Genomic DNA, 17,627 nt, shown 5'->3' on the forward strand with positions numbered 1-17,627 from the left:
TTCCATGAAGATTTTCACACACGATATGTTAAATCTCATAATTCTAAATTCCAGCGAAGAGATTTCATTAGTTTTAGTAACTTGATGCCACAGCTAAATTCCAAAATAATGAAATATTGTTGTTATTGTTTTTATGCCTTTAAACAAAGACATTGACTGAGTGGAGAACCGTCAACATAGGGCTGGATAGCTCAGTTGGTAGAGCACCGGAACGGCAATCCGGAGGTCGCAGGTTCAAACCCCGCTCCAGTCAATTTCTTTGTTCAAACTTAAAATAATTACAGGGTGACTAAAAAAAAATGAAACCCTAATGTCGGTACCATTTTTTTAAGTAAAGTTCTGCATCTAGCACTTTCAAAATCTAGGATTAAAAAGCCCAATTCATAAGCTTCCGTTTAGTACAAGAATCATTCAAATTACTCATGTACTTTTCAAGTTACGGAATTTTAAACACAGCTGCCGTTTTAAGGTTCTGTCCACGGATCACAAAAAGTTCAGTGTTCTTTCAGCAAAACGAAAACAAATCACCTAAGGATGTGTGTGAATTGTTTTCGTTTTGCTGAAAGAACACACACCTTTTTGTGATCCGTGGACAGAACTTTAAAACGGTGGTTACGTTTAAAACTCTGTAACTTGAAAAGTACATGAGTGATTTGAATGATTCTTGTACATAGCCCTAACAGTCCTGAATCCTCCAATTTTAATACGATTTTGCATACCCCCTAGGGAGTTAGGGTTAAAGAAAGCTTATGAATTGGGCTTTTATTTCCTAGATTTTGAAAGTGCTACATGCAGAACTTCTTTTTTTTACTCACTCTGTATAATGTACCTAGTCAGTTTCCCTAGGTGGTTTCTTTTAAAAAAATATTGTTATTTTCCAATTTATTTATGTTGTCTTTCATGCATGCGAGTAGTAAATGATAGTAGTTAGAACATGTAAAGTTGAGAAATTGTATACTTATATTTTATCGCTTGTGAGCCAGTTTTGTACATAGATTGATTGCATTGAGCAGCCATGTTTGAGGTGTACTTTGTTATGTGAAGTCATTAACAATGAATGCGCAAGGGATATACTCATGCGTATCCCTGTTGAACAAAAGCACAGCCCTCAAACATGGCTGCAATGCAATCTGTCTATACGCATGCTTTGCTATTCATGTACCTATGTACTCTTCCTTGTGTATTGTGTTTTGACATGCTGATTGTCTTACAATGTACATTTCTATTCCTTCTAACAAAATTGTCTTGTGTTTAGAAATAGCTTGACGTTGACGATTTCAGAAATGTTTTAATTTGAATTTTTTGTTGAAATAGGTTTTTGTAGTCCCTAGAATAACCTCATGTTTTATAGAGAGTTAAATAACTTTATTTAAGTAAACAAATGAGTTTTCTTAATCTTTTTGTTTCAAATTTAGGGATTATTTGATGTGCCTTTTTCCATTTTTTTTTTGACCGGCTGACAATTTTGAATATTCATACGCTCTTGGCAAATTTAGACAGTGTTTGGTCACAAAATCGACATTTCCTCTATAGAAGATGTCTTTTATTACTCAACTGTGGTACTTTGTGCTGCCTGATTATCTCTGCCCGATTATCTCGAAGTGCCTTGTTCTTTACAAAGCTAAATTCTTGGCCAAAAAATGATCTCAGCGTTACTGTGATTTGTTTTGGGTCATCACGTTGGTTTTTGTAGATATTGCTTTAGTTACGTTTGGATTTGTCATAGAAAATACTTGATGGCTTCTGTGAAGCACGTTTTAGTGTATATGTACATGGTGAGTCAATAAAAAGGAAACCCAAATGGCAGGAACCAATTTTTTTAATGAAGTTTTACTGAAAGAACACACACCTTTTTTGTGATCCGTGGACAGAACTTTAAAAGTGTGGATGTGTTTAAAATTAACCTAAAATGCACATGAGTGATTTGAATGATTCTTGTACTAAAAGAAAGCTTATTATTTGGACTTTCATATCCTAGATTATGAAAGTGCTGTATGCGGAACTTTATTAAGAAAATGGTCCCGCCATTTGTGTGTGTTTTTTTTTTACTCACCCTGTATGTTTAGTGGTTTAGTTCGATAGCATGACGTCACTTGACATTACCGATTACCACATTAGTCCCAATTTAAATGAAAAAAAATGTTTTTAGGAAGGAAATAACTTTTCCATTCAATGCTTGTTTTGGATTTTTATTTTAGACCAGAATTTTTTTTTTTCAGTCCAATTTTTTGTGTGTGATTGACAGGTATTATATATTCTTGGTCGTAAATTTGTTTTATTTTCAGGTTAAAGGTTAACATTTTAGTAAGCTGGATCAATTTTGTGACTGTTTAAGGACATCGCAAACACCATGATAATGTTATACATAATATGCTGCGATATTTATAAGCATGTATATCTCGAAAATAAATATGTAGGATATTATATCGTACGACTGATATTTGTGTGGTCACAAACTCAATTGGGAAAGAATTTTGCAACCTGACGCTGCTTTTTTTTTTCTTCATATATCATCTCAATGAAGGTCAGTCATTGCAAAATGATGATAAGACATGAATCTGGGACTGAAAATCGTTTCCAATGTTGTTAGGAAATACTTGGGAAAATGTTCTTGACTCTCCATAGACTTTGAACACAACCGCCGAAGTAGCGTCAGGTTGCAACATTTTTTTCCGATGCAATCAGCATGGTATGGGCAGTTTCATGGATACCGCCATCTTTGTGGTCACCGTGGTAATGGGTCATTTCATTGAAAAATACGTCATTGTATGTCATCACGCCATTGTATCATGAGCATGATGGAGCGTATTTTTACTGACGCCTATATCCTGGAAACGGGTATAGATGGGAGCGAACATCCGGGAGCTTCTTAAACGGCTTGTCTAGTTCCTAGACCTATTTACTTAAATCTCAATGGTTCTTGAGTCTGGAGTGTTGAATGGTAATCGTATCAACCGGTGAAACTGGTGTGCAAATGAATAGAAGTTTTCAGAGGCTGACGTAATCTCGCCCAAAGAGGCCAAAATGCATTTCATTTTGTGGGCATTTAGGGTAAGTTTCTTTCTTATGCACTAATCGTGAATTCTGCCTGGGGCTGTATTCCAGCGTGTTTACATTTCATTTACACTGGCGAAGCTACACGATAATGTTTTTGAGGCCTTTTATACTCGTAGTTGTATTATTAGTAACGCTATGGTATTTGCACTTCGAGGTTTCCCGCGAATTTCCTCATGCAGTGTTACCAAGCCTCTTTGTTGAAAAAAAAACCCTTCAAATTCATTCGGTTAGATACTGGTGCTATTACCTAAATAATGCTTGCCGTCGGTTGAGCTTTTTTGGGAACAATTTCAGTGTCATTTAATTTAGTTCGAAATTCAAAAATGGTGGCGTCCGGAAATTGGGCACAAAATCGGCCGAGCATCCGAGTGTTCCCTAACGTGGCGCACTTGAACAAATTTGGGAAATCCCACGTTAACATTTAAGAATTTCTTAAAAGTTGATAAATTTTGATAAAGCATTATTATCTCCACTCACATACCCAATTACAAGTTTTGTCAGAAAATTATTTCCTTATTTTTTGGGCGCACTTCAGTCAAAGAGGCTCAATGTGCACTTCGGAATAAGGTCCATGCATATGACGTCATCAGAGGCTAGAGAGACATAAACAACTTGACCTCACTGAGGTCAAATCTCGCATATATAAGTTTACTGTGGGAAAACGGCCGTGCATTGCCTCTATAGAATCGGAAATTCACGCCCAAAATTGAATTTCTCTGGATTTTTGTAGCGGCTACGTAAACTCAAGATTAATGAACGGGAGTGTCTGGAGCTTGATGGAACTCCACCTACTGAGAAATTTGAGGTAAATATTGCTCTAGCATGACACTAGAGGTGAAAAATCAAAGTGCGCCACGTTAGGGGCCGCGCCAAGTTAGGGTACATCAACAATACAACGTGGCGTCGTGCCATGTGACGCCATGCCGTCAGACTACCGCTGAGCAACCCAAACATTTAACATGTATCGTTTGCATGATATTTGGCCCAGATATTAGACAGTTTCTCTCAACATTTCAAGAGATATACAGGCAGTGCAGATGAGAACGTAATACACCAGATGGTGGACTGTACTTCACCGGAAGAGAGAGAGAGAACCGTTTGTTGAAAGTTGGCAATACGGTGACCCCAACATCCAATATTATTTTGTAAACAATGTAAAGAATGGTCTGTGTAGTTGGGACGGTGTTATAGGACTATAATTGGGACATAAAAACACTACCAGATTCCTCAAACTTACATCAAAGTTCAAGTCACAAGTAACAATTATTTCTTTACATTCTTTAGATAATATCATAAACTGTGTTCATAATATACACCAAACTTACAGGCTGTCTTTCCCTTCCAACCCACATTAGGCTACGTCTCAGCGTCAATTAAATGCACTTAATTTTCACCCATAGATATTTGGCCATTAAGGACGTACATGTTTCATTAGTCCAACAATTTGGAACTCTTAATGCTGTGTACCCAAAACTGAAGGTAATGAAAACATGCAATACAAGAAAGTATAGACTGGCACGTGAAACAACCAGTCCAACACCCCTACTGCATCAATCAACTGTGTCAAAAGAAACATCTGGTACCTAGTCTCTATTTCTAAACATGTATGCATTCTCCCATTATAGTCATGCCACCAGACCACTGATGCCGGGGACAATCTTTTCAAAAAGTCTAGTCTTAGGCTTCAAATGAAATCACTTGGCTTCACTCTCAGGTGAAAAAATGTTGAAGAAAGTGGCCTTTTAAAATTGAATTCAGAGCTCAAACTTGCTGGTGAAATACTGAGGACCTTGTCTTTGCCTCTTGAAACATTTGAAGAATTTTGTTAGCTAAAGAGTGAGTAAAGTTGGCCATATTTTGTAAGTTTTTGCTTTTTTTTTCAGCACTCAATGTCCCAGTCTGGCCCCAACTATAGCCATGCGCCCAACTATAACCATGCGCCCAACTATAGCAATGCGCCAACCTATAGCAATGCGCCCAACTACAGCAATGGCCCCAAACTATAGTTGGGAGAGTCCCAACTATAGTTGGGTCGCGGCTATAATTGGGGCCTAACAACACTATACCAGAAATCCTCATAGGCATATCGAGTCACCACTTTACATGATTTTTTTTTTACATACTATGATAGATATTATCACATCTTTTTGGTAACCAATTTTTTTTCTTAATTGGATACCTCAGTTTTAGAGATTTTGGATTTTTGCACAAGATTTCAGAGAAACATTTATGAGTCTTTTTTTCTGTTTTGTTTTTCTTTTTTTGGGCTTCCCCTCCCTCTTTTTTGAGGAGGACATGTTTCTTAAATACCGTAACACCATGTCAAACCTTGTTTCCACCTGTTACCATGGTTTCCATTGTCAATAATTTTGCCCGGGAAAAGTAGCTTGTATACAACATCGACCACACCATTACACCAGCATTGGGTACCAAACTCCAATGTCTATCGCAATAATATCAACTTTCCAGAAAGAAAAAAAAAATCATCATCGATTTCAAACTTGTGGCCTAAACTGGCGAGGCAGCGGTCCGTCGGATAATTAGCGCGCTTGGCTCGCCGAGTTAATTGCGACGGCTAGATTTCAAGTGGAATTAATTAGTCCTGATGATACTGAACTGTCGTCGACTTTCTTTCTGCCTATACCAGAGCGTCGCTTGCACCCCAACGACAGTTTGCAATGAAAGACAGTCGATAATGTTTTGAAAAGTCCCCTCGGTTGTTTATGGCCTTCAAAAACCTCGATGTTGACGGTCCACGGCCGTGAAATTAATTGATATTTTGTAATTTGTGTGTGGGTGTGGAAGAGGGGCCATCTTTTGCAACCGGAGCTTCGAATTAGACGCTTTAGTTAACAACGAGGGAAGAGACAAACGGTTAAGTTTGGAGTGTGGCCAAGCATGCACGGCGCACGCACGCCTCTCACGCGCGTTATGTGGCATCATGCACCACCAACGGGAATCTGATCCGTTATCAAAATCGCGCCAAAATTGCAAACAGTCCTTGAGTTTGGCGGGAAATCTCTAAAAACAAAATGAAGCTGTGCCCTTTATAAAATCCCCGCCACGTCACGTGTGAGGTGGTGTAGGCCAGTTATGTTGTATTATAACATGGGACCATATTTTTCCCAGCCAATGTCATCGATCGTCATGATACGATGCTGCTGCAGTAGCTGTATTTTTAAACAACTACTGGTTGCCCTCAACACTGGGTTTTTTTCTTAGCAAAAGCAGGAAATCAATGAATAATTTTCTTTTTTTTCCAGCGAGGTTGTGTCATATCGGGGAAAAAATCGTTCGATTGTTGATGCGTGATGAGTGAGATGGCTCCTTTGTTCGGAATCTGGTCGCCGATGGGGCGTGTAGGGGGAAAATAAACGCCGTTAAACGAGGACTAATTATCGGCGCCAAAAGCCATGCTGCGGTGAATCGGTATCTGAGCCGTGCCCATAAAAAACGCATCAATGCATCAAATCAAAAAATATTGTCTGATTTTCTTATCTGTTTTGTGCTATTGCTCTGCTTACTGCCAGCGATATCCTGGAACAACATGAACCTTTTACTAATGACATAGAACCTACCGGCAGATACTAATAAATATCTGAAGTTTTGAGGTGTACACCCTATCTGAATATTTTGATTCGATTTTGTGCAAAAAACATTTAAATGTTAATTTGTTCTCTGCATGCTCCCATTGTTTGCCTTCTCGGAGTCTCTTTTATACCCACATTTGTGTGTTTCCTTTCACCTAGGTATCCTTGTGTGTCTCTTACCTGTCTGTTTCTATACCCCTGTCATTTTTGCATTTGACAAAATGTCTTACCAGATCGAAGTTTTAGGCCAAAAGAAAAAGTCTCCGGTTTGTGATATGCGCGCGCGTCGCCGTAGCCATGCACGTCGGCAAAATGAATTTTTTTTTTTCAATGTAAGCTGATACGTCTACAAACTGCCAAACTCACTGGTTTGACTGGAATCCTGCTGCTGCACAATTTTAACGTGTTTTTAGATGGGTTTATGATCGAGTATAAGCTTTATGTGGCCTCTCTGGACTCCCATATATTTTGCACTGAATTTAGTCGGGCACCATTTGCAGTCACCAGCCGACATTTGAAGAGAAAAAAAAAAGTTTTAAAAAATAAATAAAAGCTGCGTCTCCGCACCACTTTTGGGGCAAGCTCCATACCAGAAACCGAAGACTTTTTTTGGTCTTAGGCAATTTTTTTTTTATCAAAATGTATCATTCCTTCGTAAAATTTCCCCGAATTTGCACCGTGGTCCTGTTATAGAGTAACTGCATGCAAGTGGAAAGGGTCATTTTTATATAAGATCAAAATTACTTTCCAATCGATGCAGTTACAAATTGATTGTTATAAATGTTAGTTTACTGGAGCAAACCTTTCATAATCATCAAAAGTTCAGGGACTTCACATTTAAGCGGACTTGACATTGAACATTTTACACTGATCTGAAACACCTACTTCTTATTTAGTTGTCAAACCCCGTCAACTATGTGTTACTCCCTGTACAGTTTGGCACCAATAAACTTGTTGCCCGAGGCGGGACGCGCGCGCCGATTTGAAGTCTTGAGATCGCCCTTTTATGTTTTCCACATATTTCCCTGAAATAAGCTTAGGCCTACTCTCGGAACAGGGTGCGTTTGCACACGTATGTCTGTGGAAACTTCGTGTAATTTATCGGCCGGGTTGGTATAGGCCCTATTGTACCACTGCGATCACGACTTAAAAACATTAAACAGTTTTCTGAAACATTTGGACGCGCATGCGCACTCTGCACTAGAGTTTTTCGGCGTGGGTGTAAATTTGTAAAACCGTGTCAAGTGGTCTGAACATCAACGGATGACCCAAATAATGGAGACAGTTGGTGCCTTAACTTGTTCATTGTTTCACATCTAGACCACGCCCGGGTGAACAAGGTGGTACGTTTTTAAAAAGATTGTTAGAGTGCGATTGATGACGCAAACTTTAATTCAATTTTGAGCGCAGGAAGGGAGAACTTTTACCATTATTTTCCTTTAACCAAAAATTAAAGAAGAAGACCACTGGCGACAGTTTATGACCAGCCCCTGTCTGGAGAAAATCGTTGGTAATGTGATATGGACGCGGATAGCACGGAACCACCACCCTCTCAACCCGGTTACACCTCCAGCGCGTTTCCCCGTCACCGGTGAGCCGAGAATCGCGTCGTACGCCCCGCCTAATAGGAACGGATAGCCGCGGTGACTCCTCCCGTCTCTGTGCGTCGACGCATCCTCTAATGGATGCGACCTCATTACACTTTTACCAAACTACAATACTCGGTTTGTAACGAGATAATGACACACCGGGATCGTTTTTCCGATGCCTGTGTATTGCCCCTACTTGTCTGAAAATTAGGGCTACTTATAAAATTAGGAATCAAACGACGCTCGTCTCGTCTGTATGCTCGGAATCACATACTGCCGTCACTATGTATGTACACTAGTCTTCACCTCGAGACGAGTCTTGAATTAACAACAATCAAATAGGAAATACACATAAAGACTGTCGACGCCACTGAGTGACAAAACTACGAAGAATTGTCCAACAAATAAACAGTGCATTTTCCTTTATTGACTTAGTTCCTGCATGCTCTTTGAAGAACGATCATTATCGAAAAATGACGTCTGCCCCTGAATTAAGCAATGCCGCACCGCATCGCATTGCGGTAAATTGACATAAATGAGTTCTCCGAGTTATCTACTATTGCCCATGATTTCTACGTGGTATCGGTCTCCCGTAAGTTAAACTTCCTGCTCAAGACCTGTTGAAAAACAGTAGCGGATCTAGATATGGGGGTGGGGCGTAGTTGAGGGTTGCGTCCCCACCCCCACCCCCGTTCAGCCGCTGGCTCATGTTATGATTCTAGTAAAATGGGGCCAAAAAGTAATAAATGGTATACTAAAGTTCCTACATAATTCGCAAATTGCCTTAGAATGCAGGAGAAAACATCGTAGATTTCAACATTTTCCTGGGAAAAGCCCCTGGACCCCCCTCCTTCAGCAAGGCGTGTCTATACGGAACGTTTTCACTCACCCCTTTCATATCGAGCTAGATCCGCCCCTGAAAAATATGATTTTTATCTTGGCAATCGTGACAATGAGAAACAAGATGCGTTCGTTGTATTGTGTTTTGTTGTTGCGGCTGAGCTCATACGCTTGTATCGGATATAGTTGACATTTTCTTAATTACTTTCTATTGTTGGAGCGGGGATAGGGGAGAAGGGGGTTACCCTAACGGTATGCCACTGCTTCAGTCATTTATTTTCTTTCTTCTCGTTTGTGAAGGCAAAACCAAATTAAAGACTTTGAAAAAATATAACATAGTGTAGCAAGTAAACTTGTATATAGGGGGGATACACCTATATGTTCTCGATATTGTTATTTTCATTTGAAGAAACGAAACAATCTTATCTTATGAAAATTGTATTGATAATTATTGTACTCGAAAGGTAATTCATTATCGTAATTCGATATTCATTTCCTCTGTGACGTTGTGCTCTGTATGGCCGGCAGATATCATGCACACGGTACCAGTGGAAAATGAATGTAAAAAGATCTAAACCATCAACCAACAGGGAATCACATAAGAATTTCGAGAAAAGTACGCGCGACTCACACAACTGTAATGCAGTTACACATTTTACAATAGGTAAAAAGTGCAACGGCTTCAGACAAGCGATGCGTCAACGCATTTGAAGTGCGAGTACCCCCACCCCCACCCCTAAAAAAAAATGATCTTCGCTTTGCAGCTGGTTTAATCACAGTCAGCCCTTTAGACATTCCGTTTCAATTCCTCCCCAGTTGAGAAAAACACGAGATGCAGAAATGAGTGATTAAAAAATACTCTTTCTTCCCGACTTTCATTTCAGAAAATTATTTATTTCCACTGGGACAAAAAAAACATTCGTTTATCATTCCACTCCTCCGGTAAACCAGCCAATTCTTCTGATGGTCAAAATTTATCATCCTTTCTTAATTTCGCCGGCTACACTTGTAAATAATTATCTTTTCGAGGACTGCTTTTTTCTTCGCTTCGTTGGTCATATTTTGGTGCACCGTATTCAACTGCTTGTGGATTATGTATTATAGATATATCTCAGTGATGTGTGTACTTCTATTTACTGCGCGTATGCGAGCCTTTTCGCAATCAAGGGAATGCGCATTACGTACGCACCGTGGCTACCGCTGGCGAACTCGCGACGGACGTTGGCACAAAATTGCGTAATATTTTTTGATTTTCTTCGTTAAACTTACGCTCAAATTCCCACAGACAGAGTGCTGTTTTGCTTAGCACCGTGCGTGCCTGCGTGGCCCACGAAGACTGTTCTGCGAAACTTGAAACCTAATGAAATTGCTGAGAAAAATAACATTGCAACTGGTTGAATCGATTGTTATTGTATAGGGCCTACACTAAAAAAAAGTCCGGCAAATTAGGTTGATTTTGTCGCCCAGTGTTGCCCAACATACCAATTGCCAACAATGTCTTGAGCAAGTTCTCTCCAAACGTTGGTTCAAATCTTCCCCGAGTTAACCAACAATTGAGGTAAATGCTTACCAATGTTGGGCAAACAACAGTATTCACCTTGTGTTTGTAACAATGTAAGGAAAGATTCCCATATCTGGCAATCACTAACTTGTCACCCTGTGCACAAACCGTATGAGACTGGTCTGAAAATTTCTAAGTGTTTTCTAAGTAAATACTTCAATATTTTCCCTGCTAAATTTGACTTTTTAGGACATATTATCACTTTCTGATGGCTGATACTTCCCTAAAGGGAAAACTAGTGATGGCCAGATATGGGAATCTTTCCCAATGTAATTGCATAATGTGAAAATATCACCCGAGAACCAGTAAAAAAAAAGTCATAGGAAGTTTGATGACATTTTATAGGATATCTTGTTCCCCCCCCCCCCCAAAAAAAATGGTTTCTGTGCATTCAGTAGTTTTATGGCGTTGTATATGAATCAGCAAAGCCTCGATTTGATGTCATATACCAGTGCTCTATCAGAATTTAGGTCCTTCGGGAAACATCGGGCATTTTCATTATAAAGAAAGTGGCAAAGATATTTGGTTTCGTCCGTACTTTCTTTTAAGTGGTTGGTGATGTTACTATAGGGCCTACTGTTCTTTGTGACTATTCAATTAATTGTGTTGATTTTTTTTTGTTTTCACTTACAGTTGCTGTTTCCGACTTTCATCCTGCAAATGAAATTTTGTTTTTAAATTTGCTATTTTTGTATCAATGCTAAAGTTATGTCTTTTGAGTGAGACATCTAACGAAAATACTCCCGCGTTTACGTATGGAATAATCACTACAAATTTCTAATCATTTGCGGCCCAACAATTCAAGTCAGCGGCGTAGTAAAAATCGTCGCCCGCCAGTCGCCCTCCATGCACTGAACATTTGGTAGTCCTATATCAGTGACCATGGTTTACGCGTTTAACGTAAATTGGGCCCCCCCCCCCGTAACATCCAGCACCCTAGCTTCGACGCTAATTCAGGTACAAAATATTTATCTTTTTTGCGTTATGAGCTAAAAATACTCCAAATATAATGGCATCATTTAGAGGGTTGAAAACGTCAAAACAGAAATGAAGGTATTTTTCCCGTTTAAAACAAAACATACGAATTGAACACTCGTGAAGTGGAAAAAAAATCGAATATGTTGCAGACCAAGGGTTGAGCAGCGTTATCACCGCTCACTGGTCAAGTTGGAGCCATTTTCCTACCCTAACCCGTGAAAAAATCGTTTCATTTTGCGATTTCGCGTGAATTGCCACCATCGTTATTAATTAAGAATGATTAACCGTGCCTCGGCGCCCATTCACGGTCAAGAAGACACGGCGGAAAAAAACACCCCCATGCATCGTCTGTAATTTGAGAGGCGGTGGTCACTTTTTTTGCTTTGTTGGGAGTGCACGGGCTGTGAAAATTGACACTTGTCAAGTGACCACTGATTTAAGTGATTGAACAATGACCTTTTTTAGAATAGTGCTGTCCAGTTGACAAATTAATCAATGTGATTGAAAAGAGTGCGAACACGGACGCTTAATTATTCAAACGGCGAGTTATATTCGAACGTTCGACGTGTTCTCTGGGGAAATTGGTTGCTGTAATCAAAGCTTTATGGAATAATAAATTTTTATAGAAAAGTTTGGTTCCTGCAATGGACCCCTTAACAATGAGTATAGAAAGGTTTATGTTGGGTTGTTTGTTTGTTTGTTTGTTGGGCTGTTGTTTATTTGTTTGTTTGTTTGTTGGGTTGTTTGTTTGGCTTTATCTGTTTCAGCTTGCACACTATAGCAGCCGTCCCGCGTAACAATGATTATCGTAGCTTCCAATGTATAATTTGCCCTGAAATATAATACAAACTAACCCCGTGCAGTAACGTATCAATTAAGGTTTTTGGTTCCGGGGGGAGGGGGTGCAAAATTAGTATTTTTTCCTAAAGGTTAAGCCATTTTTAAAAAAATCGTTCGTAGGCAAGGTGGCAAGTAGGCAAGGTGTCAAGTTCCCCACCCCTTCCCCTCCCTACTTCTGGATACACCACTGTATCCCTAACAACCTCTTTGCCACGCCCATGAAAAGGGTGTTCACAAAGTCCCTCAGGAGGGAAGCAAGAGACACGGTGTTAAAGAAATATGATCTGTCAAAAAAATATGAAACCATCAGCTGTTACAAGATTGTCAATTAACAAAATCAAGCAAACAACCTTCAGGCAAGCAATTTACCAAGCCAAAAACAAACTGACCATCAGGCCTATGAACATGGGCACTTAGATAAATGAACCTTTGACATCTTACTGCCTTCCAGATTTACAGCACAATGCCTGTGGTTCGTGTTGGTTTGACCACAGGGCCACACGTCCTGGACAGTTTTGGACGGGTCAGTCACCGAGCGGGCGTTGACCATGTGCCTACCGGGCGGGACTGGACATCGGATACCGGGGCGATGGGAGACTGAGGCCCGTTGACCGCTCCCGTAAAGTAAGGTAAATGAAAGAGCTAGGTCCTTAAAACTTAGACTATACACGAATTCATCTTTACATTGTGCCGCACCTGCAAATGGGTTGTTGTACCGCGCCGGGGTGGGGTGACGTAATTTTTGGGGTGAGATTTGATGGTTTGCATGGTGGAGACGTCTTTTCTATACGGTAGCACCATTTGACAAATCTCTTTTATGAGTCTATGTGGTTCTGAAAAGAAGCGGGGGAACTCAACGTTTTGGACAGTATACTCTGCCCGTCGTCAGGAGACTGGTAAATTGTTTTGGTTGAAATAATGTGGTGCCGATTTTTCTTTTCGTTCGTGGAAATGCGGGACGAGGGCAGGCATATACTGGTTCGCTGTTCTGTCCATGGTCTATCTGTACGCGCAGCTTTGCGAATTTTTTTTTCTCAAAAACTGGACAACAGCTTCACAAAACCGAAAGTAAAATAACGGCGGCAACAAAGTATCCTTTCTGTATTTTCGATTACTAAAACTCAATAGAGAAATCAAAACAAGACACTGTTGGAATGGATGCATTGCATTTTGGAGTTGAAAAGGGTTTCTTTTCGCATTCCCAAATAGAAACATTTCTCCTCCTCTGCAATTTATTCTTTTTGTTTTCTAGAAATTTCCCAAAACGTGATATCCTCATGAAGCTCAGAGATAGCACCGTTCAGCGAGGTCGATATAGTTTTTTTTCTGATAGTCTTGTATACAATCTTGTGTTGCGCAGTTACTGATTGGCGTGCAAGGCTGTTGCGTTCGGTCGGATTGAGATTGGTAATAAAGACACCAGTTTTTTCCCTTTTTTTTTTTTTAGTGCCTTCTGTTAATTCGCAATACCGGTACAGCATCGACTGATGATGAGGTAGAATTTAAGATGGTAATTGCGGGTGTACCTAGAAGGCGCTGTTTTATTGCAGATGAGGCAGTTATTCTGGCATCGATCTGGATGAGACGGGAGTGGTGGAGAAAATAAGAAGTCTTCTTCGGCATTATTGTCTCAAATGTCCTTCGGAGGCCAGAAATGCAAACCGGTACGACGATTTGTAAGACAAAAATTGCAAGCAAAATCTATTCGCTAATGAACTGTATGCTGATTTCGAGGGGCTCGCGCCGAATGCGATGCAGCAAGCGACGTCGTGGCACAGTGTCGAGTTTTGGAGTGTTTGTTATTGCTAGCGATATAATGTACTGATGGAAGATCTCAGGGCCCTTATGCTCCACCTATAGAGGGCGCTGTGACACGGTGACGATTGAAGAGACACACACTGAACAGATTATATGGTTGCAGGCCAGTAAATCGATCCAAAATTGCCTACGCCGGCCAAATCACGATTTGCATGCCCTCAAATTCTTCGGTATTTGAGCATATTTTGGGTCATGAACTTGAGGGTTTGTAAAAAAACATGGGTGGAAGCCGTGCACAGGACTGTGAGCTTGTAGTTCCGTTCAATTTGGATGAAATTGGGGCCCTATAAAAGTGCTCTATTTTGCAATGGAGTGTAGGCATTGTTTTTCAAAATGGCGATGGGCTTCAGGACTATTTTTAGGAGTGATCATCTTCGGATGGAAATTTCTCCCAAACGTCATTCGATTACCCCCCCCCCCCAAAAAAAAAATCCCATTGAACATAAAATGAAAGATAGTGAAATGAGCTTTAATTTGATGAGTGTCTTGAACACCTCAGAGAGTTGTATTTGTAATAATTCATGGAAGTGCGCGTAATTGCCACTAAGGTCTATGACAGTGTATTTACTGGTCTGAGCTGCATCCGTAGGCTGCATGTGGGGGCCATTAGCTGTCGGGCGTTTTGGCCATAAATTCATTGATTTAAATAAAATAAGTCTGAAAAATTGGACATAAGAATACAGCTCTTGTTCATCATGTAAATACTGGCCTTAACATTATAAAACAAATAATTACTAAGAGAGAAAATTGGCTATATTTCCGACAGCTGACAAATGGTGAAACTCATAGATATAACATAGACTTAAAAACCTGACCATTTGCGCACTTGCTCGCATTTCCACATATACATTCAGGTGCACTTTAGTTAAACAGGCCACAATTATTGTATAATGGACGTAGAAGTAAAACACTATTGACATATTCACACGCGAAAAAGAATAATATAAAAACAATTAATTTAATTGTTTTTCAACCGAATGCATCTATTGCAATTCGACACTTTCTGGGGGTGTCCTGTTATTTCCCGCGTTGTGTTACACGTCTTAGTTTACTCGAAGATCTGGAGGTAAAATACCATTCACTTATTCATACGAAAAATAATACAAAAACAAGTAGCTTGTTTTCCAATCAATGCATTAAAAATGCAATTCGATCTTTTTGTGGAGTATCTTGTTGTTTCCGTCCTAGCGTTAGACCTCTTGGTTTACTCTTTTTCCTCTTTTTGGTAGGAGAACTTTCGACTATCGGGTCAGTGCAACTTAATCTTTGGTGTTGAAAACACTGCTCGGAGGGCTTCCGAGTACAATGGTTAAAAAGGGATTGGATCTTTTACACATTGTTAGCATCTGAATCCAATTCAGCGTTTCTATTATTTTGCAACCTGTATAGAGGGAGAAAAAAGAGAGAAAGAAAGAAACGAAGTGGCGAACGGTATGAGATTTTCGCGTGTAGTGTTCATTACACGTGCTTCTTAAGAGCTTTCAAATAAAAAGAAAAGCGCGGGGTCTGAATGAAGAAAGAAAAAATCGAAAGGTGAAATGCTACTTGCGCCGAAATGTAATAATGCCACTTGTGGAACTCAGCTGGAATTCCAGCGTGCGTTCTCGAATAATACCTATTAAACATCGGAGGAGGCGTTGGAACAATGGTAGGGCCACGGGGGCTTCTTCCAGCACCATAGGCCTATACCAGCCAGCGGACAAGGGCAGCAAGAACACAACGGTTCTTCAGATCTATTTTCCACTGCGGCAAAGAATAGGTTTCTTTTTGTTTGTCATTCGATTGGGAAGCCCTCACTCTATCCAAATGAAAAGAAGTAGTACGAGGAAAGATCCTCTTTCAGTCGCGTCCGGTCTGCAAGCCGGCAGCAACAGGGAGCAAGGAGCTCGCGGCGGGCGGGAGGAAGCGGCCAGCATCGCCGGGAGAAGAAAAAATCGTTCATTTCCCCCACGGACTAAGGCTTAACCAGGTAGCGTGTAACATCACTTCAAGGTTATACACAGCCCCCGTCTCCGGTGTAGATATACACCGAGAGAATAACAGCCTATACGTGGTTTTTGATTGGGGCTTGACTATTGTGTTTAATCAGGGAGCGAATTATGAGGGAGAAATCAAGGGTGTTTTTCTTATCGGGGGGGGGGGGGCTTCTTAATACAGCACCGTATACCAAACAGTCATTAAGTCTGCCTTTTTTCTTTTTGGTTATTGTCCTTCCCCGCGTCGCAATTAAACTAGACTTTGGGTTGGATTGCGATACAACGGTCTTAAGTTGACTACAAAAAACGGCGCACAAACAAGACGAGCTCAGTAATTTCCGTAGATAGCCTACCCGTACATTGTTGCGTCTTTCTTCAGTTGGTATCCGGTTCTGTAGCGGGCATTTAAGAAAGATAGTCTTAATGACGTGGTCTTTAACGATTTTTTTTAAAAACCGAAAATAAGAAAGCTTCTTATTTTTGGTATACGGCGCCGATAAAAGGTTGTATTGATACAGCAGGGAGGAATCCAAATAGGCTGCAGCGGCGCGCGGATCAAGGATTTTTTTTCTTCAAAGGAGGTAGTTGAGCTGTTGAAGTCAGTACAAAGACCGCAGGCCTGCAGTAACGAATCGAGATCTGCAATATTGTCTGACGATCGATATTTCAGAAAACTTTAATTTTGTTTTGGTCTTTCCAGTAATTATGATGAAAGAATAAGACCGGTTTGACGGGGTGGGGTGGGGATGGGATGTGTTGTGTGTGTGTGTGTGTGGGGGGGGGGGGGGGGGGGTAGAAAACCCAACCAGCAACCACACCCTTATATCCCTCCGTGCCGTGTTGAAAAATGGATGCTTCTTTAAAAAAGTGGAGCTAATCTCAGAAAAGGAAGCCGTTTAGGGTAATGTTGATTTTCTCCCCTTTTTTTCGCGAGGAGCTAACAAAATTCAAGGCAGCTCTTTAAAGTCTGGTCTTCAACAAAACTGTCTCAAAATCGTTACAAATGTTGAAAACTGAAATTGACTTTTACAATTTAAGTGATAGTTGTAAAAAAAAAAGAGAAATTCCAACTGGATTTAACCTTTTATGTAACATCTTAATATTTAGTAAATTTTTAGTCATCGAAGCAACTAGGCTAGATACTAAATTGCAATTCTTAATTAGAATAGGGGCCTATCGTTTATGCATTTCCCTACGATTTCTAGCTTTAATATCTAACATTTGATCACAAAGAGGCCTTTGTTAATTGGTGCCGATGGATTTATGACTCAGAGACTTACTACAATACAATAAAAATGACCGTGACAGCATCTTATTAGCAGCCCACAATACCTCGGTATAAACACCCATCGATCGCGCATATGGATGTGACTTACCA

General features: G+C 40.2%; 1 non-coding gene across 1 annotated transcript; it reads left to right on the forward strand.

Moving 5' to 3' along the window:
• Nucleotides 1-180: 180 nt before the first annotated feature.
• Trnaa-ggc lies at nucleotides 181-253 on the forward strand. The gene has a single exon. It is a non-coding gene; the product is annotated as a tRNA-Ala (tRNA).
• The last annotated feature ends 17,374 nt before the right edge of the window (nucleotides 254-17,627 follow it).

Source organism: Patiria miniata, unplaced genomic scaffold (genome assembly GCF_015706575.1).
Source record: "Patiria miniata isolate m_02_andy unplaced genomic scaffold, ASM1570657v1 HiC_scaffold_24, whole genome shotgun sequence".
Taxonomy (NCBI): domain Eukaryota; kingdom Metazoa; phylum Echinodermata; class Asteroidea; order Valvatida; family Asterinidae; genus Patiria; species Patiria miniata.